Raw genomic sequence first — 25,148 nt, forward strand, 5'->3', positions numbered from 1 at the left:
GAAGTTAGAAAGGGGCAAAATACCTTACAGGCCATCAGACTGTTGTACAGTCACCACTAGCAAGCATACACCCAGTACCCTGCCCTGAACTTTAGTCACGGTTACTAGCCAGCTACCACCCGGTACTCTACCCTGCTGCCCTGGGGGTGCAACTCAACATTAGGAAGGCGTTCCGAATGAATGAATGAAACCAGTCAAAATTTTGGACACACCTACTAAACATTTTTTTAAAACAATTATTTACATTGTACAATAATAGTGAAAAATCAAAACTATGAAATAACACATATGGAATCATGTAGTAACCAAAAACATGTTCATTAAAAAAATATTTATATTTGAGATTCCTGAAAGTAGCCACCATTTGCCTTGATGACAGCTTTGCACACTCTTGGCATTCACTCAACCAGCTTCACCTGTAATGCTTTTACAACAGTCTTAGAGGAGTTCCCACATTAGCTAGGCACTTGAAACTGCTTTCCCTTCACTCTGCAGTCCAACTCATCTCAGATGGTTTGAGGTCGGGGGATTATGGAGGCCATCATCTGATGCAGCACTCCATCATTCTCCTTCGTGGTCAAATAGCCATTTGGGGCAGCAGGTAGCCTAGTGGTTAGAGCGTTGGGCCAGTAACCGAAAGGTTGCTGAATTGAATCCCTGAGATGACAAGGTAAAAATCTGTTGTTCTTCCCATGAACAACCCACTGATCCCTGGTAAGTCATGAATCTTTTCTTAACTGACTTGCCTAGTTAAATACATTTTACATTTAAAATTACACAGACTGGAGTTATTTTGGGTCACTGAAAAACAAATGATATTCCCACTAAGCGCAAACCATCTACAAGTCTTTGCTAGGTAAAGCCCCACATTATCTCAGCTCACTGGTCACCATAGCAGCACTCGCCCGTAGCACGTGCTCCAGCAGGTATATCTCACTGGTCAAACCCAAAGCCAATTCCTCCTTTGGCTGCCTTTCCTTCCAGTTCTCTGCTGCCAATGACTGGAACGAACTGCAAAAATCACTGAAGCTGGAGACTCATATCGCCCTCACTAGTTTTAAGCAGCAGCTGTCAGAGCAGCTCACAGATCACTGCACTTGTACATAGCCCATCTGTAAATAGCCCATCCAACTACCCCATCCCCATACTGTACTTATTCATCTTGCTCCTTTGCACCCCAGTATCTCTACTTTCACGTTCATCTTCTGCACATTCCAGTGTTTAATTGCTATATTGTAATTACTTCGCCACCATGGCCTATTTATTGCCTTACCTCCCTTATCTTACCTCATTTGCACACACTGTATATATTAAAAAATAACTCTGTTGTTGTATGTTTCGAACTGCTTTGCTTTATCGCAGTTGTAAATGAGAACTTGTTCTCAACTAGCCTACCAGGTTAAATAAAAGGTTAAATAAATAAAATATATATTTTTTTAAACAGGTGGGATAGCGTATCGCTGTGGTGGCCATGCTGGTTAAGTGTGCCTTGAATTCTAAATAAATCCCAGACTACGTCACCAGCAAAGCACTACCACACCTCCATGCTTCACGGTGGGAACCACACATGCAGAGATCATCAGTTCACCTACTCTGTGACTCAAAGACACAGCGGTTGGAACCAAAAATATCAAATTTGGACTGAGACCTGAGACTAAAGGAAGATTTCCAACAATATTATGTCCATTGCTCATGTTTCTTGCCCCAAGAATGTCTCTTTTTCTTATTTTATTTAACTAGACAAGTCAGTTAAGAATAAATTCTTATTTACAATGACGGCGTACCCCGGCCAAATACGGACGACGCTAGGCCAATGGCACTCCCAATCACGGCCGGTTGCGATACGGCCAGGAACCGAACTAGGGTCTGTAATGACGCCTCTATCACTGAGAAGCAGTGCCTTAGACCGTTGCACCACTCGGGAGCCCTTATTGGTGTCCTTTAGTAGTGGCTGGTATATTTGCAGCAATTCGACCATGAAGACCTGATTCAAACAGTCTCCTCTGAACAGTTGATGTTGAGACGTGTCTGTTACTTGAACTCTGAAGCATTTATTTAGCTTCAATTTCTGAGGCTGGTAACTCTAATGGACGTATCCTCTGCAGCAGAGGTAACTCTGGGTCTTCCTTTCCAGTGGTGGTCCTCATGAGAGCCAGTTTCATCATAGCGCTTGATGGTTTTTGCAACTGTACTTGAAGAAACATTCAAAGTTCTTGACATTTTCTGGATTGACTGACCTTAATGTCTTAATGTAATGATGGAGTGTTGCTTCTCTTTGCTTATTTGAGCTGTTCTTGCCATAATATGGACTTAGTATTTTACCAAATAGGGCTATCTTCTGTATACCACCTCTACCTTGTCACAACACAATTGATTTGCTCAAATGCATTTAAGGAAAGAAATTCCAGAAATGAACCTTTAAGAAGGCATACCTGTTAATTGATATGCATTCGAGGTGACTACCTCATGAAGCTGGATGAGAGAATGCCAAGAGTGTGCAAAGGTGTCATCAAGGCAAACAGTGACAACTTCGAAGAATCTCAAATGTATTTTGATTTGTTTTTTTTGGTTACTACATGATTCCATGTGTTATTTCACAGTTTTGATGTCCTCAATAATGTTATACAATGTAGATAATAGTAAAAAATAAAAACCCTTGACTGGTACTGTATGTACAGTGGGGCAAAAAAGTATTTAGCCAGCCACCAATTGTGCAAGTTATCCCACTTAAAAAGATGAGGCCTGTAATTTTCATCATAGGTACACTTCAACTATCACAGACAAAATGAGAAAAAAAATTCCAGAAAATCACATTGTAGGATTTTAAATTAATTTATTTGCAAATTATGGTGGAAAATAAGTATTTGGTCAATAACAAACGTTTCTCAATACTTTGTTATATACCCTTTGTTGGCAATGACAGAGGTAAAACGTTTTCTGTAAGTCTTCACAAGGTTTTCACACACTGTTGCTGGTATTTTGGCCCATTCCTCCATGCAGATCTCCTCTAGAGCAGTGATGTTTTGGGGCTGTTGCTGGGCAACACGGACTTTCAACTCCCTCCAAAGATTTTCTATGGGGTTGAGATCTGGAGACTGGCTAGGCCACTCCAGGACCTTGAAATGGTTCTTACTTCTTCGTTGCCCGGGCGGTGTGTTTGGGATCATTGTCATGCTGAAAGACCCAGCCACGTTTCATCTTCAATGCCCTTGCTGATGGAAGGAGGTTTTCACTCAAAATCTCACGATACATTGTCCCACTCATTATTTCCTTTACACGGATCAGTCGTCCTGGTCCTTTTGCAGTAAAACAACCCCAAAGCATGATGTTTCCACCCCCATGCTTCACAGTAGGTATGGTGTTCTTTGGATGCAACTCAGCATTCTTTGTCCTCCAAACACGACAAGTTGAGTTTTACCAAAAAGTTATATTTTGGGTTCATCTGGGTTCATCTGACCATATGACATTCTCCCAATCTTCTTCTGGATCATCCAAATGCAAACTTCAGACGGGCCTGGACATGTACTGGCTTAAGCAGGGGGACACGTCTGGCACTGCAGGATTTGAGTCCCTGGCGGCGTAGTGTGGTAGGCTTTGCTACTTTGGTCGCAGCTCTCTGCAAGTCATTCACTAGGTCCCCCCGTGTGGTTCTGGGATTTTTGCTCACCGTTCTTGTAATTATTTTGACCCCACGGGGTGAGATCTGGCGTGGAGCCCCAGATCGAGGGAGATTATCAGTGGTCTTGTATGTCTTCCATTTCCTAATAATTGCTCCCACAGTTGATTTCTTCAAACCAAGCTGCTTACCTATTGCAGATTCAGTCTTCCCAGCTTGGTGCAGGTCTACAATTTTGTTTCTGGTGTTTCTGGCATCTTTTTAAGTGGGATAACTTGCACAATTGGTGGGTGGATGACTACACACACACACACACACACACACACACACACACACACACAAAAAAAGTATGTATCTATCTATACACACACACACACGTATATTGTGTGTATGCATATATGTACAGTTGAAGTCCGAAGTTTACACCTTAGCAAAATACATTTAAACTTAGTTTATCACAATTCCTGACATTTAACCCCAGTAAAAATGGTTTTAAATGTTTTTTTTAACCTTTATTTATTAACTAGGCAAGTCAGTTAAGAACAAATTCTGATTTTCAATGACGGCCTAGGAACAGTGGGTTAACTGCCTTGTTCAGGGGCAGAACGACAGATTTGTACCTTGTCAGCTCGGGGATTCAAAATTTTGGTTACTTGTCCAATGCTCTAACCACTAGGCTACATTGCCGCCCCGCTCTTAGGTCAGTTAGGATCACCACTTTATTTTAAGAATGTGAAATGTCTGAATAATAGTAGAGAGAATATTTTATTTTAGCTTTTTTTTTTTCATCACATTCCCATTGGGTCTGAAGTTTACATACACAATTAGCATTTGGTAGCATTGCCTTTAAATTGTTTAACTTGGGTCAAATATTTTGGGTAGCCTTCCACAAGTTTCCCACAATAAGTTGGGTGAATATGTTTGCCCATTCCTCCTGACAGAGCTGGAGTAACTGAGTCAGGTTTGTAGGCCTCCTTGCTCGCACACACTTTTGCAGTTTGTAGGCCTCCTTGCTTTGTAGGCCTCCTTGCTCGCACACACTTTTGCCCCCAAATGTTCGGGTGTACCGATCCTGTGTAGGCGTTGTTACACGTGGTTGGTTACACGTGGTTTTCCACTGCGAGGACGATCAGTTCCCTGTAGTGCGGTCTTAGGAATCTCACAGTACGGACATTGCATTGTATTGACCTGGCCACATCTGCAGTCCTCATGCCTCCTTAAATAACTGAAGTTATTTGGATTTTTACAAATTATCTTTGAATGACAGGGTCCTGAAAAAGGGATGTTTCTTTTTTTGCTGAGCTTAAGTTAATCGTAATCTAGCTAGTTAGTTAAACAGCCCAAAATGATCTAAAACTAATGTTATGCAAGGTAGTCAATTCTTCTAACAATTCTTTGTGGCTAGCTAGCTAGCCCTATTGACTTACCCTTTCACTGAACCTTGCTTCTTCTAGCCAGGACAATGGCAAGAGAGATCAAACAAGATATAGACAAAGCAAACATTTTACTTAATAACTATCAGCTAGCTATATGTGAACTGTAATAATGTAGCTAACCAAATACTATAACTGGCAAAATGACTTAAAACCAATATTTTCTAAGATAGATGTCAATTCTTTGTGGGTAGCTAGCTAACAATTATTATTGGCTATCTGGCTAGTTAGCTAACAGTAGTAGCTAGCCCTATTGACTTACAACATACAAAACAACTACAGTGGGTGTTATAGGCAGGTAACAATGCCAAAATTACCGCAGCATGTATTTATTAATGTATCAAGATAAAATACTGTAGTCAGGCAACAGGCAACTTATCATCTCGCAGTCGGAGAGTATTTTCTGTCGCTTCAACTCAAATAACGGACAACTTCGATTTCAAGAAACGTTCTTTACGTGGTTGTGTCATATTTCTTTGCATACTTTGTTGAAGCTTACGTCGATGCACGCTTCAAAATATGTGAAAACGGAGTACACATTGAAGAAGTGCTCTCGATTTCGCAAACTTTGATTTGGACTCATACGCCGACCCTCCCATGCTCCAATTTGCGTGCTCGGAGCACAGCAGTGGGCTTTTTAACACCCTCTATGTAGCCTTCGGCTTGACAACGACAGAAGTTGGCTATCACACACTATACAGTATGGAACCAAGCTAGCCGAGTCGATCCATGTCATTTCAGTAAGCCATGACACCCACCATCTCAGAATGTTTTGAAATAGTTTCTGTGGTTAGAAACAGGTGATATTGGCATTCCTGAAACATTTCAACATTTGTTGACATGTTATTTGATCTTGGAGAACTACTCAAATTGGCCAATTTAATTTAGGTCTATAGGATTCAGATAATATTAAATAAATGTAGGACCCAACATCTGATTTGCACTCTTCCTACCAATGAGTAAGTCATGAAGGAATACCAAAAAAAAAAATCAAAAGCCATCCACGGATCCCTCCACAAACCATACCAACTGTAAAGTATCAGTTCCCTATGCTTGACAAGTAGTATGAAGCTGTAGATTTGCTTCTCCATACTACGTAATGTATTCCCTGTGAATCTGAAGATGTTTGGTCTGTTTCAGGAATGCTAATCGTATCTGTTACAAACTACAGAAATGACTTCAGAACAATCTGAGATGGTGGGTGTCAAAATCCTATTTTTTGGGCTTTTTGGCGGTGGAATGACCCAGTTATAAAAATAAAAGACACTATTAAAATCTTCTCAGATACTCCTACCTGTCAAGAGTGTTACTATTCCAAAGGTTTTTACAATCAATGCAGAAATCCAGTCAGTATCAACAAAAAGGAAAACAGGTTCGAGAAAACGCCCAACAGTAGATAAGAACTTCAGGCAGAAAAGACCAGTAACACTCCAGGGAATTGAGACAAGCTTCTCCTAAGTTTGCCTCCAGTTTTCTGAACAATAGTCTCAAAGCAGATTCGCTGTGTTAAGGTACTTTGCAGAGTCATATGCTGATCACATTCAAGGCAGGCAGGGTCAAAGTGCTGTTCCTCCTCGAGATACATTTTGAGTATGCACGCATGAACACACAGACAGACAGACACACAGACAGAGACACAGAGAGTGAGATGCAGAAAGAGACAGACAGACACACAGACAGAGACACAGAGAGTGAGATGCAGAAAGAGACAGACAGACACACAGAAAGAGACAGACAGACACACAGAAAGAGACAGACAGACACAGACAGACAGACAGACAGACAGACACAGAAAGAGATAGACAGACAGACACAGAAAGAGATAGACAGACAGACACAGAAAGAGATAGACAGACAGACACAGAAAGAGACAGACAGACAGACACAGAAAGAGACAGACAGACAGACAGACAGAGACAGACAGACAGACAGACAGAGACAGACAGACAGACAGACAGACAGAGACAGACAGACACACAGAAAGAGACAGACAGACACACAGAAAGAGACAGACAGACACACAGAAAGAGACAGACAGACACACAGAAAGAGACAGACACAGACACAGACACAGACACAGACACAGACACAGACACAGACACAGACACAGACACAGACACAGACAGACAGACAGACAGACAGACAGACAGACAGACAGACAGACAGACAGACAGACAGGACAGACACAGAAAGAGACAGACAGACACAGAAAGAGACACACAGACGAGACACCGACACACAGACACACACACAGAAAGAGACACACAGACACACACACAGAAAGAGACACACAGAAACACACACAGAAAGAGACACACAGACACACACAGAAAGAGACACACAGACACACAGAAAGAGACAGACAGAGACACACAGAAAGAGACAGACAGACAGAAAGAGACAGACAGAGACAGACAGAGACAGACACACAGACAGAGACAGACAGACAGACACACACACACACAGAAAGAGACACACAGACACAGACAGACACACAGAGACAGACAGAAAGAGACAGACACACACACACACAGAAAGAGACAGACACACACACACAGAAAGAGACAGACACACACACACAGAAAGAGACAGACACACACACACAGAAAGAGACAGACACACAGAGAGAAACACACAAACAGACACACAGAGACAGATGCAGAGACAGACAAACACAGCGAAAGCTACTGTACTCAGTTTCCACTAGCTATAAGTCTAATTTCGTTGTGTTTAGAACAACTAATTAGTCTGCATCCCTCTCTCATATATATATATATATATATATATATATATATATATATATATATATATATATATATATATATATATATATATATATATATATATATATATATATATATAAAATCTTAATAAAGCCCATGGCTCTACCCTATCCCATGACACAAAAGGTATCAAAAGCAGCTGCTGTTACCATTCTGCTGGAATGAAAATACAGACAGCCGTTCCTCTGGAGAAAAGATGCCTACAATCCCCAGCTGCACTGCAACAAGTTTCTACCTAGTGCTGTGGAGGGTCCCATTCTAGGGAGTTACGCAAATTTGACTGTCAAGTGACTCAAATAGAGGTTCATTGTATACGTAGGCGGACATTCAGCCACAATGAGATTGACACAAAGTTGTATTAAACCTAGTCGTATTAAACATAGTCACGTTTTGACACTAACCATATCCTGTCATTTTGATCCGCAGTAGTAGAGGCCAGACTGACATTATTTTTTTTAAATCCACAAAAAAAGGCTAACCTCAATTTACTTACTACACAAACCTGCGGGAGCAGATCGCTACCAGATCAAGTCTCATAGGCTGTTTCTGAAAAGTAACAACTCGTGTCTCCTTTAAGGGATGCAAATTTCAGTCAATTTTGTTTCCGACTACCTGACCCTCATTAACCAGTCAAAACTGTAAAAAAATATATATATAATAAATCTAAATTGTAAAATGACTTGACTAACAGAAAATACTATCAGAGATCTGTATATAATGACGAAATTCTTATGTTTCTGCCCCAACAATAGGAGTCGTATCAAGGCGGGAAGGCAGGTGACAAGTTTACGATTTTGGGCCATTGGGATTATTTTGGTGAGATTGAAACCTCTCACTTCTGGGTCCCGTGTGGCTCAGTTGGTAGAGCATGACACTTGCAACGTCAAGGTTGTAGGCTCGATTCCCACGGGGGACCAGTACGAATGAAAACGTGTACACTCACTACTGTAAATAGCTCTGGATAAGAGCATCTGCTGAATGACTCACATGTAAACGTCTCTTCCTCTCTGATGCATACAAGGAGCGGACATTTTTTCATTTACAGTTTAAAATGGAAACATGCAACAATAGCAAGTCTATCGTTTTACAGTCGAAGGGCTATCGCCTATTATTGAACATGCAACTCCTGTAATGAACCAGCTAATTAAACGTAATATCCAAAACATTCGCCCAAAATGCAATTCTCAAACAGTGCACCTAATGCGAGCATTTGTGACAGAAATAAAATAAAATTGTAAAACATCTACAAGGGGAATCGAATAGCAACAACTATGATGGGTTGCTAATATGAGGATTGGCTTCTGGACAACGAAATAAAAGTTATGAAAACCAATAGAACAGGTGATTAAAAGCTGGTTAATGGCATGAGGAAGTCTTTATTAAATAATTGCCTCCACATTTCTATGGATGGATTTTCGCCAGGCTACTCTGAAGCAAGGTGTCTCAAGATGTCTCATTATTTGAATTTAAGTAAAACGTTCAGGTTTCAAATAACTATACAACCTCAAACTCACATTGGAATGTGGTGGGTGACGCGCTGATAGTCACAGGTAGACAGGCTATAGCCGATGCATCCGAATTGGAGACGTGCTTTAATTACAAATTGAGATTGAGAAATGAAAATAGCTCCAATTAACCACCGCCAAAGTTAACACGCAATTGCATTTAGAATTGTTGGGCAATGACTGAGTTTACAAAAGCAGGTACCACTCCAGTACCTCACAGGCTTTTTGCGGAGCTACTCTCGCGCCGTCAACCGTTCCGCTTCTATGTTGTGCGCGTGGAATATAAAATGCATGATGACGAAAATATACGTGCGCCAATTTAATTTCACAAAATTATGAAAATTAACCCCTAGACCGACATGCATGACTGGTCAAATGTATTTTCGGTGACTAACTGAAAACATCCCTACCTACTCCTTTTCTTCCCTGACCACCTCCATCATTTATATAGAGGCAATTTGCTGCGTTCTGAGAAGGCCAGAGCCGAGCTGAAGCCGAACAGACATTCACCTACACCTCATGCATTTTGATGTCGCTTAATGAGGAAGGATATAGAGCTGGAGCTCCGTCACATACAGTGCCTTGCAAAAGTATTCACCTCCATTGGCGTTTTTCCTATTTTGTTGCATTACAACCTGTACTTTAAATAGATTTGGATTTGGATTTCATGAAATGGACATAAATAGTCCAAATAGGTTTTAGTGAAAAAGTGTTTCAAAATTATTATTATTTTTAAAAACAACAGAAAAATGGTGTGCATATGTATTCACCCTCTTTGCTATGAAGCCCCTAAATAAGGTCTGGTGCAACCAATTACCTTCAGAAGTCACATAATTCGTTAAATAAAGTCCACCTGTGTGCAATCTAAGTGTCACATGATCTCAGTAAACATACACCTGTTCTGTAAGGACCCAGAGTCTGCAACACCACTAAACAAGGTGCACTACCAAGCAAGCAGCACGCACTGTGAAGACCAAGGAGCTCTCCAAACAGGTCAGGGACAAAGTTGGGAGAAGTATAGATCAGGATTATGAAACTGAATGTCTCACGGAGCACCATTAAATCCATTATAAAACAATTGAAAGAATATGGCACCACAACAAACCTGCCAAGAGAGGGCCGCCCACCAAAACTCACAGACCAGGCAAGGAGGGCATTAATCAGAAAGCCAACAAAGAGACCAAAGACGACCCCGAAGGAGCTGCAAAACTCCACAGCGGAGATCGGAGTATCTGTCCATGGGACCACTAAGTCGTACACTCCACAGAGCTGGGCTTTATGGAAGAGTGCCCAGAAAAAAAAGCTATTGCTTAAAGAAAAAAATAAGCAAACACGTTTGGTGTTTGCCAAAAGGCATGTGGGAGACTCCCCAAACATATGGAAGAAGGTACTCTGGTCAGATGAGACTCAAATCGAGCTTTTTGGACATCAAGGAAAACACTATCTCTGGCGCAAACCCAACACCTAACATCACCCTGAGAACCCCATCCCCACAGTGAAGCATGGTGGTGGCAGCATCATGTTGTGGGGATGTTTTTCATCAGCAGGGACTGGGAGAGACAGGTCAGAATTGAAGGAAGGAAGGATGGTGCTAAATACAGGGAAATTCTTGAGGGAAACCTGTTTCAGTCTTACAGAGATTTGAGACTGGGGTGGAGGTTCACCTTCCAGCAGGACAATGACCCTAAGCATACTGCTGAAGCAACACTCGAGTGGTTTAAGGGGAAACATTTAAATGTATTGGAATGGCCTAGTCAAAGCCCAGACCTCAATCCAATTGAGAATCTGTGGTATTACTTAAAGATTGCTGTACACCAGCGGAACCCATCCAACTTGAAGGAGCCGGAGCAGTTTGCCTTGAAGAATTGGCAAAAATCCCAGTGGCTAGATGTGCCGAGCTTATAGAGATATACCCCATGAGCCTTGCAGCTGTAATTGCTGCAAAAGGTGGCTCTACAAAATATTGACTTTGGGAGGGTGAATAGTTATGCACACAAGTTGTTTTTTTTGGTCTTATTTCTTGTTTTGTTTCACAATAAAACATATTTTGCATATTCAAAGTGGTAGGCATGTTGTGTAAATCAAATGATTTACAACCCCCCCCCCCAAATCTATTTTAACTCCAGGTTGTAAGGCAACAAAATACAAAAATGCCAAGGGGGTGAATACTTTTGCAAGCCACTGTAATGGGCCTCAGATGATGTTTGATTTCTTTCTCATCCGCTAGGTCATTGGGCTAGTTTATTAATTAAAACAACAGCATGGTCTTTAAGTGCTTCAGTGTCCTGACATTGTCAGACATGTGCAAGCATCAGGTTTAGGCCTATAGCACCCCTATAGAATCTCAATTGCATACTCCAAGTTCTTTCTCCTCACTTCTCAAAACCCATCAGATGAGAAAGCCAGGAGGTCCCTCACCTCTGACTTACTCAAATAGGTTTTGTGGAGGGGAGGACTTGGAGTACGCAATTGAAATTATTCCTCTGACTCTCACTGCATCACTAAACTAGGTCAGGGTCAATGAAATACTATACATTCCCTTTAATAATAAACAGCTGTTTGGGCTGTCTTATAGAATGGTGGGAGGACATTTGTCAATGGCCTATATGATCCAATGAATAGGTCCAGTTAGTCATGGGATGTTGGGCCCAGAGATGCATGTTAGTTGAAACTCCCTGAGCCTATTAATTAATACTATGTAAAGTGCTAGCCTATAACTGGCAGTGGTATTTCCAAGGTCAAAAACAGACATATTTATCGGTGTATTCTAGTTCCTGTTTGTGTCTGCAAAAGTTTTGGGCAAGTGTTGAGTCCCTCTCCAGTCTAAAAACAGGAAGCCAGGGCTAGCTGTGACCCACACCTGACACCAAGGTCTGTCACCAGACTTTGCTCTGACATGTTGCTCATCTCTGTGGGATGAAAATTAGTCAATGTGACTGGCATTCTCCTTGGCCATCTGATACTTTAGACTTGGCTAAAAGGCCTGTGAACTCCACTGTACAATTAGTCTAAAACAGCCCTCGGGCTCTAGTCTAGTAGACAGAAATAGTTATTTTAGCTGACCAGTCAGTACAGTAGTGCCAGCTCGGTACTAGGCCCTATATCCTGCCTTGCACTGAAAAACAGGAAACAAGACCACCACTGTTTTTAGTGCTACACCCTATCCCTGACCTGCCTAAAATATATATATTTTAAATCTCCCTTCTGACCTTGCAGGAAACGAGATTCATTACTTTTATGTTCAAAAATACAAGCATGTGTGAAATTCATGGGTCAAGATAGTTTTGTAAGTAGTGATGGGGGAGAGAAACCTCTTTTTTTTTTACACAGTTACAAAACAAACACGCTCTTTTTTGGACAAAATTATGTTAATACTTTGAATCCAAGTATCAATATGTAAAAAGTGTGAGCTGGCTGTTCGTGCGCTAGAACACCTTTATTTTTCATTCTATAGCTTGTTCTCCATCTTGCCATCTCATCTCTCTGCAACAGACATATAGTGAGCAATATGTTTGGAATATCAAAACACAATAAAAATCACAGTATCGAATCGCAATACATATCGTATCGGCACCTAAGTATAGTGATAATATCGTACGGTGAGGTCCTGGCAATTCCTATCCTTATCAGTGGCTTTAAAATGAGTATGTCTAGGAATGGGCAACTTTGATGGGGTTGGAGTAGAGGACCTTGTGCATTTCAGGTAAAATAACAACTCAATGTTTATATCCCAGGACAAATTAGCTAGCAACAGCAAGCTAGCTAAATTGGACAAATTAGCTAGCAAGTGCAAGCTAACTAGCTAAATTGCCATACATGTTTAATGCTTTTCGACCTGTCCCCAAATGAATGTCATTGGTTCAGAATTTGTTTTGATATTTTAACCTGCGTGTCGTGATCACGTTTGGTGTAGGGGGACAAAATACATTTATGCACGATGACGCATGTGCGCAGCTGGTTTGGGTTCCGTGTAAGACTGCTAATTAGCTAACCACTAGCTACCCGGACTATCCGCATTGACCCTTTTTGCACTAAATCTTGACTCATGTCGTGGAAGGATCAAAATGTGTTGGTAACATTTGTAAGATATTTAATATTCATCAAATGTGTGTAAGTTACTTCTCATAACAATGTATTTTGTTGTACTATAGTGGTGGCCATTGGCAGTTATCTGTTCTATGTCAGGACTAAGTTGTATGGGCCACAGAGAGGGGAGAGGTCAAAGTGTCATCATGTGTAAACATATCTTTTACTCCCTACCTTTCCCATTCTGGGGAAAGAAGGGTTGCAGTGTCTGGAATCATTCTATGCTCCCTCTAATGTTGTTTTTATCTTAACCTATAGCCTAACTTTTTTCTCTCCGTGAGTTTGTCCAGGAGTTTGTATTTTGAGTGGGTTGTATCAAATGACAATTTGATATATGCCTGTTGATATGGAGGACTTTGTTTATGGTTCTGGGGTTTGGGAAAGGAGACAAAGCTGAACGATGAATTATGTCTATGCTGTCTGACTATGTGCGTCTTTGCTATTAAAGGAACTCAGTTGCATTGTAAGGGGACTCTCAGAGAATTCACTGGGAGACACTGAATTTATCTGAGAGTCACAGGATTGTGATAGAGCTCGTATAATTAAAGATGGACTTTTATAACTAACTCTGACGTGTGTGTGTGGTTTGCTCCCATGATTTGGAAATAGAGAAAATTTCCACAACACTCATCACATACGCCAGTGTTGCCCAACCCTGCTTATCGAGTACCCCCAACAGTACAGTTTTGTTGTAGTCCTTCACAACACAGGTGTGCTTGTCCAGGGTTACAATAAAAACGTGTACTGTTGGGGGTACGCGAGGACCAAGGTTTGAAAACACTGACATTTGCTGATGTTACTGGTTATTATCTATTCTGTTGCTTAGTCACTTTAACCCTACCTATATGGACATATCTACCTCAATTGTTGCATTCACTGTTAGTCTACACCTGTTCTTTACAAAGCATGTGACAAATAACATTTTATTTGAACCCAGCCAGGCTCTTCTAACACCCTGTCCAAAATGGCACCCTATTACCTACACAATTAGTGCACTGCTTTTGACCAGATGCCAATGGGACCATGGTCAAAATAGTTCACTATGTAGGGAATAGAATGCCGTTTTGGACAGAGTGTTAGAAGAGACAGCCTCCCTCTGGGAGCCAAGAGGGGGATGCAAGAGTGCAAGAGAAGCTCCCTCAACACATCCCCAATGTGTTATGCCAGGCAGAGCTAACCGGTAGGAGAAAAGATTACTCTGGGATTGACATAGAAAGGGAAGGAAGATGAGAGGGAGAGAGCAGCCTGTTCCAGGGATTAATGCTTCAGATTGTTTGTGCAAAGTGAACAAACACATATTGTAGTACTGTACAGTGAAAGCCTCACCCTTATGTCTCTCTCTGCTGAGCACCTAAATCAAAAACATTCTGACTGTCGTGGAGGTGTGTCTGTGCACTGGGACATAACAGCGGAGGGGAACACTTGCTGTATGTGTTTTAATACTAGGAACAACTGGTCCACTGAGATTATGTAAGATTTACTGTCTAAAATCTATAGACCTGTCACAAAAAGAGGAGTAGGCCTATTCTTCTAGCAGGCTCGGACAGGCAACTCACTCGGGCACAGGACCTACTCCAGGAGTAAAGGCGTCTGCATGCTTCCCAGCTGAAATTGTTTGGTACAGTTAGTCCATATATTGTGACGTTTCTGTTCGTTTCGGACTTCGGTGAGGGAGCCGCAGCCCATGCCCTTTCGTCAGTGATTGGTCAACAGTAGGGATTCTTCAATAAAGTCTTTGTTATCATTCAATGAGAAACGACTTGTCATGCACATTTTTTATTTTCACTGAAAATTACTGCACCAAACTTAGTTAGATGTAAAATTGACTGACTAAGATCTCTCCGATAAAAACCTCAAAATTAACAATAGATGATGAGTTATCTTAGATTAATTATGACTATTTTGAGGGAGTGTATACAGGCTTTGGCATCTCAAACTACTATTGCGGCTTTTTTAATCGTTTTTCAAGCGAAGGTCTTTTAAGGGAGTATGTGAGCACACTCGTTCCGTTTGGTGGCAGCAGAACTGAAGCATGCTGACGCCTTAAGCCTATGTGGTTAAAATCCTGATGAAAGGGTTTCTACTAGTGCACAGGTGGTAGGCCTCCCGTACTGACATTCTTCTCAGTAGCTAGGCCTATGCCTAGTCTGGGTCCCCCCTACATAAATCCTGGTTGGGTGCAGTCTATAATCATTCTCTCTTTTGTTAAGCCAAGGAACAGAGTGGTGAATGAATGGGGGGGGGGGGGTTGCATTCTAAATAGCACCCTATTCCCTATATAGTGCACTACTTTTGACCAGGGCCCATGGGGCTCAGGTCAAAAGTATTGGACTATATAGGGAATAGGGTGACATTTTGGATGCAGCAAGAGAAGCAAGAGAAGCATTCTGCATGGCTAATGAAAGGCACAGCAAGGCAAGATAGTGAAGTCTGAATAAAAGGGCTTCTTAGCAAAACAACGTTGCCGGTGAGATCAGCAAACTGAAACTCACCAAGGCCAACAGCAGTCAAGAGCAATGCATCTCAGTGCAGTGCAGCTAAATAGACAAACCTCGGAAAATGTAGCACGACTAACTCAAATAGGATAAGCCTAATCAGGCTATTAATTAGACTATTTTCCTAATTTGTTATATCCTGTGAATTATGGTAACTTTTTTTCAGTATGTGGGCATGAGGAAAATCAAAGCTTTTAATCCATTGCTGTCACTTCTGGGTGAGAAAAGTACAATTGCATCGGCAACAGAACTGGAATATTATTTATCTTGCACCTGCACATAAACATTCTCTCCACACGATAAGAACTCAAATCGCAGCATGGCACAGCAGGGAGATTAGAAAACAGAATGTTAATGTGGGCCACCTTCAGAGAACAAGAACATACATTCCATTTGCTGTTGTCTGAGAGACTATGAGAAAGAAGGGCTGCCAGAAAGGGCACAGTCTGTCAGGCGTGAGAATAAAGGCTTTTCAGTTCACACACAGAAGACATCTCAGATTGGTGCAGTGTACATTCAGCATTATCAATGGCCTCCTTGAGCGTCTTTCCTCAATGGACAATGCAATAAGCGTTATACGGTTAGCTGGGACTCAAATGGAAAACCTAGGCTAGATCATTTACATGTGGCCTACAACAGTATTCCCATGTTGACACCGTGGAAGGGGGCACCTCCTTACAACTTTCAAGAAACACATACAAATACACACAGCACTGAATACATTATCAATGGTGGTGACTCAACTGGTTTTATGACAACAAATATCCACACACTATGATGTTCTTAAGCAAATAAAAACGCCACAGAATCTGAATGGGCAGGTGGTGGAATGTTGCCCTGCTAAATCACTCAATTGGATTCACGTGGAGCCTGCCATACCTGTAGTCTACTCTATATGGTGACACAATTATGAAGGGGAAGCGCTCTGTCATAAAAACAACCAAAGTGTCTGACAGGGCAAGTACAGACAAGCCAGTCCTCCACAAGCCCAGTCTCTCTCAGTGGTGTGATTCGAATCTGAAGTCACACTTCTCCTCCTAGCCTACAAACGATCCAAGAAAACACCAAGAGGTTACATGGCAGGAATTTCTGGCCAGGACTGTGAGACAGTGCAGACCGGCATGTGACTATTACAAAGCGCAAATGTCTAAAACAGGTGTGCCTATGAGGAGTCCAGTGCTAAGGCAGTAGTTTCCTAGTGTTATCAACTAGGCTAGGTAGGCCTAAGATAATAGGGAGCCATTTTTAGTCTGAAGTTGTTCATGGTACAGGAAGAGAAAGAGAAATGTGAGTGTCAGCTAGCTACAGCATTACTAGCCAACACCCAGCATAGCAACAGATGACTGCACACCTGGATCAGCAGTTAAGTGGATCAAGTTGAAAGGGGATCTTTAACACTTCTGCATTCCAAATGGCACCCTATTCCCTATAGTACACTACTTTTGGCATAAGGCTCTGGGGTCAAAAATCATGTACCATAATATAGGGAATAGGGTGCTATTTGGGATGGAGCCATAGAGCTGGGTTCGGGTTGAGGAGGATTCCTGCACAGTGAGAGTGCAGCTAGATGATGATTACTTCCAATGATCAGATGGAAATGGTGGGGTTTATGGAAACATTTCGACAGGGATTTCATCCAATGATGAAAAGTCCTTGGTGTGTTTTCAATGAAAAGTAAACAAGCTAAGAGGAGAACGGAAAATCTATGCCCTCGGCTGGCCCTACCTACATTGACTGTCATTTCTCACTGTACACAAAGAACTGGATGGTTGTACTGTAGAGGCGGCAAACGTTAGCTATTGTTCCCTCTCTCAGCCAATGACAGGAGTTTGTCAGCCAGTAGATCTAACCTGCTTGCTTACAGCTGCACTAGGGTCGAACAGCATTGCTGTGTATATTAAGACACAGCAGAGCCGGCGTGTGGGGACAAAACATTTATTTTAGCATTACTTTAAATGATATGTACAATCCTGTACTCTGGTTGCGTAAATTGCTGTTTTCACCCAACTCTGTGCCTAATCCACCACGGGTCTTGTGTTCTTGCCCTCACCCTCTGTACTCTGAAACTTGCATGTTCGGAACGAGGTATCTCCGTTTCAAACAAGTCTCTCCTTAACCTCTATTCTAAGAACAAACCGTTCTTAGTACTCACAAGAGAACAGGATATTTGGCCACCTCATCCAGTAGATATTGGTTAGGTTCGACACATTGAGACATTTATGGTGGATTAAGGAAATGTAACAACGTTGGGCTAGAGAAGGCAAGCCCTAACTCAGAATCATTGAGCTCTCACTATATCAACTCTATACTTCAGTATAGACAAAGTGGAGTCGCAATTCAATGGCTCAGACACGAGACGTATGTGGCAGAGACTACAGACAATCACGGACTACAAAAGGAAAACCAGCCACGTCGCCGAGGCCGTAACCAATTATTGGAGGACCAAAAAAAGCAGTTACCAATTAAAAATTGGCCACTTTTTATATATATATATTTGTAATAATGACAATTACAACAATACTGAATGAACACTTATTTTAACTTTATGTAATACATAAATAAAAATATATTTACTCTCAAATAAATAATGAAACATGTTTCACTTGGTTTAAATAATGCAAAAACAGTGTTGGAGAAGAAAGTAAAAGTGCAATATGTGCCATGTAAAAAAAGCTAACGTTTAAAGAACATATGAAAGCTGGTGGTTCAATATTTCCAGTTCGTCAATATACCCAGTTAAGAAGTTTTAGGTTGTAGTTATTATAGGACTATTTCTCTCTATACCATTGGTATTTCATATACCTTGACTTCTGGATGTTCTTATAGGCACTTTAGTATTGCCAGCCTAATCTCCGGAGTTTGCTAGGCTTGAAGTCAAACAGCGCTGTGCTTCAAGCATTGCGAAGAGCTGCTGGCAAGCACAGGAAAGTGCTGTTTGAATGAATGCTTACAAGCCTGCTTCTGCCTACCACCGTTCTATCAAATATCAAACCATAGACTTAATTATAATATAATAAACACAGAAATATGAGCCTTAGGTCAGTAATATGGTCAAATCCGGAAACTATCATTTAGAAAACAAAACATTTATTCTTTCAGTGAAATACAGAACTGTTCCGTATTTTATTGAACGGGTGGCATCCATAAGTCTAAATATTGCTGTTACATTGCACAACCTTCAATGTTATGTCATAATTCTGTACAATTCTGGCAAATTACTTACGGTCTTTGTTGGGAAAAAATGATCTTCACACAGTTCGCAACGAGCCAGGCGGCCCAAACTGCTGCATATACCCCGATTCTGCTTGCACAGAACGCAAGAGAAGTGGCAATTTCCATAGTTAATATTGCCTGCTAACATGAATTTCTAAATATGCAGGTTTTTAAAAAAAATATCCTTGTGTATTGATTTTAAGAAAGGCATTGACGTTTGTGGTTAGGAACATTGGTGCAACGGCAATGCTTTTTTCATGAATGTGCTTGTTAAATCATCACCCGTTTGGTAAATTAGGGTGTGATTCGATGATAAATGAACAGACACCGCATTGATTGCAACGCAGGACAAGCTAGTTAAACTAGTAATATCATCAACCATGTGTAGTTAACTAGTGATTATGTGAAGATTGATTGTTTTTTATAAGTTTAATGCTAGCTAGCAACTTACCTTGGCTCCTTGCTGCAGTCGCGTAACAGGTGGTCAGCCTGCTACGCAGTCTCCTCGTGGAGTGCAATGTCATCGGCGTTATGAAAACTTGAAATCGTCCTTTAGTTAAATCGGCCATGCCGATTAATCGGTCGACCTCTTGTCCAGACGGCATCCCTAGCCGTCTCCTCAGAGCATCCGTAGACCAGCTGGCTGGTGTGTTTACGGGCATATTCAATCTCCCTATCAAAGTCTGCTGTCCCCACATGCTTCAAGATGGCCACCATTGTTCCTGTACCCAAGAAAGCAAAGGTAACTGAACTTAATGACTATCGCCCTGTAGAACTCAGTGCTGTAATCGTGCTTTGAGAGACTAGTCAAGGATTATATCACCTCCACCCTACCTGACACCCCACTTCAATTTTCTTACCGCTCCAATAGGTTCACAGACGATGCAATTGCCATCACACTGCCCTATCCCATATGAACAAGAGAAATACTTATGTAAGAATGCTGTTTGTGACTATAGCTCAGCATTCAACACCATAGTACCCTCCAATCTCATCATTAAGCTCGAGGCCCTGGGTCTTAACCCCACCCTGAGCAACTGGGCCCCCAGGTAGGAAACATCACCTCCACTGCGCTGATCTTCAACACTGGGGCCCCACAATGGGCCACCCACACAGACAGCGCGGTGATGAAGGCACAACAGAGCCTCTTCAACCTCAGCAGACCAAATAGATTTGGTCTGTACATTTTTACAGATGAACAATTTAAAGCATCCTGTCAGGCTATATAGGGCAAGGGCGTGGTAGGCTATCCAGAGGGTGGTGCGGTCCAACCAAACTACTCGCCCTCCAGGACACCTACAGCTCCCGATGTCACACTAAGGCCAAAAAGATCAAAGGACAACAACCACCCGAGCCACTGCCTGTTCACCCCGCTATCATCCAGAAGGCAAAGTCAGTACAGATGCATCAAAGCTGGGGCAGAGAGACTGAAAAACAGCTTCTATCTATCTCAAGGCCATCAGACTGTTAAACAGCCATCACTAACACAGAAAGGCTGCTGCTTATATGCATAGACTAGGAATTACTGGTCACTTTAAGAAATGGAACACTAGTTACTTTAATAATGTTTACATATTACATATATATACACACACATCTCATTTATATTATACTGTATTCTATGGTATCTTAGTCACTTAATGTTTACATATCTGGCATTACTCATCTCATGTATATACTGTTTTCTATACTATTTTACGGTATCTCATTCACTTAATGCTTAGATATCTTGCATTACTCATCTCATATGTATATACTGTTTTTCAAAACTATTCTACTGTATCTTAGTCCGTTCCGCTATGCCATCGCTCGTCCATATGTATATAGTCTTAATTCATTCATACTTAGATGTATGTATTGGGTATATGTTGTTTAATTTGTTAGATATTACTGCACTGTCAGAACTAGAAGCACAGGCATTTCACTACACCCTCAATAACATATGTTAATCACGTGTATGTGACAAAAAAAAAATTGTATTTGATGTTGACAGCTCCCTTATAAGTACAATAAAGATTTTTGATCAAGTATAACCAGATTTGGTGATTTGTTCTGGCTCTCATTTGTTTAATCAAAATATCTACCCACAGGTGCGAGATATGGCTTGGAAAAGTTACCTCAACCCAATGGTGTAGTTGTGCCTGGAGAAGTGGATATACACTATACATTTCCCACCCGGCAAAGGAAAGGGGCCTTTAGGTGATGTACAGTAACGCAAGATGTAAAATAGTAAATAATGGTTACTTCTCAAAAAGTATTGAGCTTTTAAGAGGAGTAAAACAAGGCTGTCCATTGTCTCCTTATTTATTTATTTATTTATTTATTTATTTATTTATTACGGCCACTGAAATGCTAGCTATTAAAATTAGATCCAACAAGTACATCAAGAGGTTAACCTCTCTGGGATATGTGGGACGGTAGCGTCCCACCTGGCCAACACCCAGTGAAAATGCAGAGCGCCAAATTCAAATAAATTACTATCAAAATTCAACTTTGAAATCACACATTGAATATACCAAATTAAAGCTACACTCGTTGTGAATCCAGCCAACATGTCAGATTTCAAAAAGGCTTTTTGGTGAAAGCATAAAATGCTATTATCTGATGATAGCACAACAGTAAACAGAAAGCATATTTCAACCCTGCAGGCGCTACACAAAACGCAGAAATAAAATATAAATCATGCCTTACCTTTGACGAGTTTCTTTTGTTGGCACTCCAATATGTCCCATAAACATCACAAATGGTCCTTTTGTTCGATTAATTCCGTCGATATATATCCAAAACATCCATTTACTTGGCGCGTTTGATCCAGAAAAACACAGCTTCGAATTTGCGCAACGTCACTAAAAAATCTCAAAAATTACCTGTAAACTTTGCCAAAACATTTCAAACTACTTTTGTAATACAACTGCAGGTATTTTTAAACGTTAATAATCGATCAAATTGTATACGGGACTATCTGTGTTCAATACAGGAAGACAACAAACTAACGCAACCTTTCTGGTCTTGGGCAACTCTCAAAAAGTACACATAACGTGACAGTCATTCAAGATGGCCGTACTACGTCATTACACAAAGGAATAACCTGAACCAATTTCTAAAGACTGGTGACATCCAGTGGAAGCGGTAGAACTGCAAACAAGTCCCTTAGAAATCTAGTTTCCCAATGAAATCTCATTGAATAGATTGAATAGACAGTGACCTCAAAAAAAAAATCTGAATGATTTGTCCTCGGGGTTTTGCCTGCTACATAAGTTCTGTTATACTCACAGACATGATTCAAACAGTTTTAGAAACTTCGGTGTTTCTATCCAAATAATATGCACATCTTATATTCTGGGGATGAGTAGCAGGGAGTGGAAATTGGGCATGCTATTTATCAAAAAGTGAAAATCCCTGTCCATTTAGGGTTTAAGTATAATTTATGTATGAGTGAACCGTTTAGTGAGAGGTCTTAAGCTTTAATATTTAATCATTTTAGCCCCCCACAAACTCATATTCATTATATAAATAGGCACGCTTAATTTTGTCTGGATTAGCATTCCAAATAAAGTGATTTTTTTGTTGCTCATATGATTTTAAAAAACGAGTTGTCTGGAGTAGGCAGCGCCATTAGTAAGTAAACTAATAGGACCCTAGTGTTAAATCAATGTGATGTTTCCATAAATAGACAACTTTTTACACCTCCATGGTTGCAAAATCTTAAATATATTTGCTAACTTTCTATTGAAATTGATTGTGGGTAAGTTCATTTATATTTTTGAGATGTGAATACCAAGTATGTCTACTTCACCATCCGCCCATTTTATTGGTAAACTACAAGGTAGTGTTAACATTGTCTTTTTAACAATCCAATACGTAATATGGTATACTTGTCATAATTAGGTTTTAGTCCAGCTAGGATAGCAGTGATCAAGATCTTCAATGAGACTGTACAGGTATCCAGATTACAGACTTAAGAAAAAACTAGTCATCAGCATACATTGACACTCGTTTTTATCTTTTTGATTTCTAAACACGCCAACCTTAAAACCAACTGCAGCATTACCACAAAAATGGAAGCAAGTGGAAAAAGGAGAAGGTAGGGAACTTGTTTGCCTGCCATATATTAAAGATACAAATTGGCTTAAAATAATTGGCATGAATAGAGATAGATACACCAGTTTCATTTGAGGACAAAAATGTTGACAGCTGCGTCATACAGGTTGAAAAATAGATGGGAAGAGATTTTCAAAGTACTGATTCTATGGCACATGGTTAATGAACTGGTCCAAAAAAACTAGACTTGATTCAACACTGAGTCTTTCCATTTAAATTATTATATACACAATTCTTGCCACCGACAGAATGATATATATCTCTCAGCTCTTTACATTTTGCTGTGAAGAAACAGAATAACTAGATCATATATTCTGGTTTTGCCCCTATGTAGCTTGTTTCTGGTCACAGGTCCAGGAACAGTTTATAAAAAATGAAAATAAAATCGCAACATGCACTTAAAATTAACCTTACAAATAGCAGTGTTGGGTGATTTGGAAAGCCATAGTCAGTCAATAAATAATATAATAATACTTGTAAGAAAGGTTTATCTTTAGCTCACAATCTGTGGATATTATATAATTAGAAAATGTTAAAAATGTATGCAAAACATCACAGTACATTTTTAAAATTTGGCACATGTAAACCAAACGAGGATGGTCTATAGCGATAGGTGGGATGGACCGTGAGTGGTTTAGGGATTAAAGAGCTTATGTTTGGTAATGTATTGTTGTTATGTGATTGTTTTATATAAAAGTACCATGTATGTCAAATGTATGTACAGTTGAACACGGAAGTTTACATACACTTAGGTTGGAGTCATTAAAACTCGCTTTTCAACCACTCCACAAATTTCTTGGTAACAAACTATAGTTTTGGCAAGTCGGTTAGGACAGCTACTTTGTGCACGACTCAAGTAATTTTTCCAACCGTTGTTTAGACGGATTATTTCATTTATAATTCACTGTATCACAATTCCAGTGGGTCAGAAGTTCACTGTGCCTTTAAACAGCTTGGAAAATTCCAGAAAATTGTGTCATGACTTTAGAAGCTTCGGATAGGCTAATTGACATCATTTGAGTCAATTGGAGGTATACCTGTGGATGCATTTCAAGGCCTACCTTCAAACTCAGTGCCTCTTTGCTTGACATCATGGGAAAACCAAAAGAAATCAGCCAAGACCACAGAATAACAAAATTGTAGACTTCCACAAGTCTGGTTCATCCTTGGAAGCAATTTCCAAACACCTGAAAGTACCACATTCACCTGTACAAACAATAGCATGCAAGTATAAACACCATGGAAGGAGACGCGTTCTATCTCCTAGAGATGAACGTCCTTTGGTGAGAAAAGTGCAAATCAATTCCAGAACAGCTGGAGGAAACAGGTACAAAAGTATCTATCTATATCCACAGTAAAACGAGTCCTATATCGACAGAACCTGAAAGGCCGCTCAACAGGGAAGAAGCCACTGCTCCAAAACCGCCATAAGAAAGCCAGACTAAGGTTAGCAACTGCACATGGGGACAAAGATCATACTTTTTGGAGAAATGTCCTCTGGTATGATGAAACAAACAGAACTGTTTGGACATAATGACCATCGTTATGTTTGGAGGAAAAAGGGGGAGGCTTGCAAGCCGAAGAAGACCACCCCAACCATGAAGCATAGGGGTGGAAGCGTGTGCGAGCAAGGAGGCCTACAAACCTGACTCCTTTACACCAGCTCAGTCAGGAGGAATGGGACAAAATTGACCCAACTTATTGTGGGAAGCTTGTGGAAGGCTACCCAAAACATTTGACCCAAGTTAAACAATTTAAAGACAATGCTACCAAATACCAAATGAGTGTATGTAAACTTCTGACACACTGGGAATGATGAAAGAAATAAAAGCTTAAATAAATCACTCTCGACTATAATTCTGACATTTCACATTCTTAATATAAAGTGGTGATCCTAACTGACCTAAGACAGGGAC

General features: G+C 40.7%; 1 protein-coding gene across 6 annotated transcripts in view; it reads right to left on the bottom strand.

Moving 5' to 3' along the window:
- The window catches only part of LOC124037896 (ecotropic viral integration site 5 protein homolog), a 96,931-nt gene that overhangs the window by 69,188 nt on the left and 2,595 nt on the right, over positions 1-25,148 (bottom strand). The window contains exon 1 of one of the 6 annotated variants that reach the window (XM_046353123.1): positions 6,344-6,724. The exons of the other annotated variants lie outside the window; for them this stretch is intronic. The gene's annotated coding sequence lies outside the window, so the exon portion shown is untranslated. Of the gene's footprint in view, positions 1-6,343; positions 6,725-25,148 lie in introns of those variants that run through there. 6 annotated transcript variants of the gene reach the window in all.

This window comes from Oncorhynchus gorbuscha, linkage group LG06, assembly GCF_021184085.1.
Source record: "Oncorhynchus gorbuscha isolate QuinsamMale2020 ecotype Even-year linkage group LG06, OgorEven_v1.0, whole genome shotgun sequence".
Lineage (NCBI taxonomy): Eukaryota > Metazoa > Chordata > Actinopteri > Salmoniformes > Salmonidae > Oncorhynchus > Oncorhynchus gorbuscha.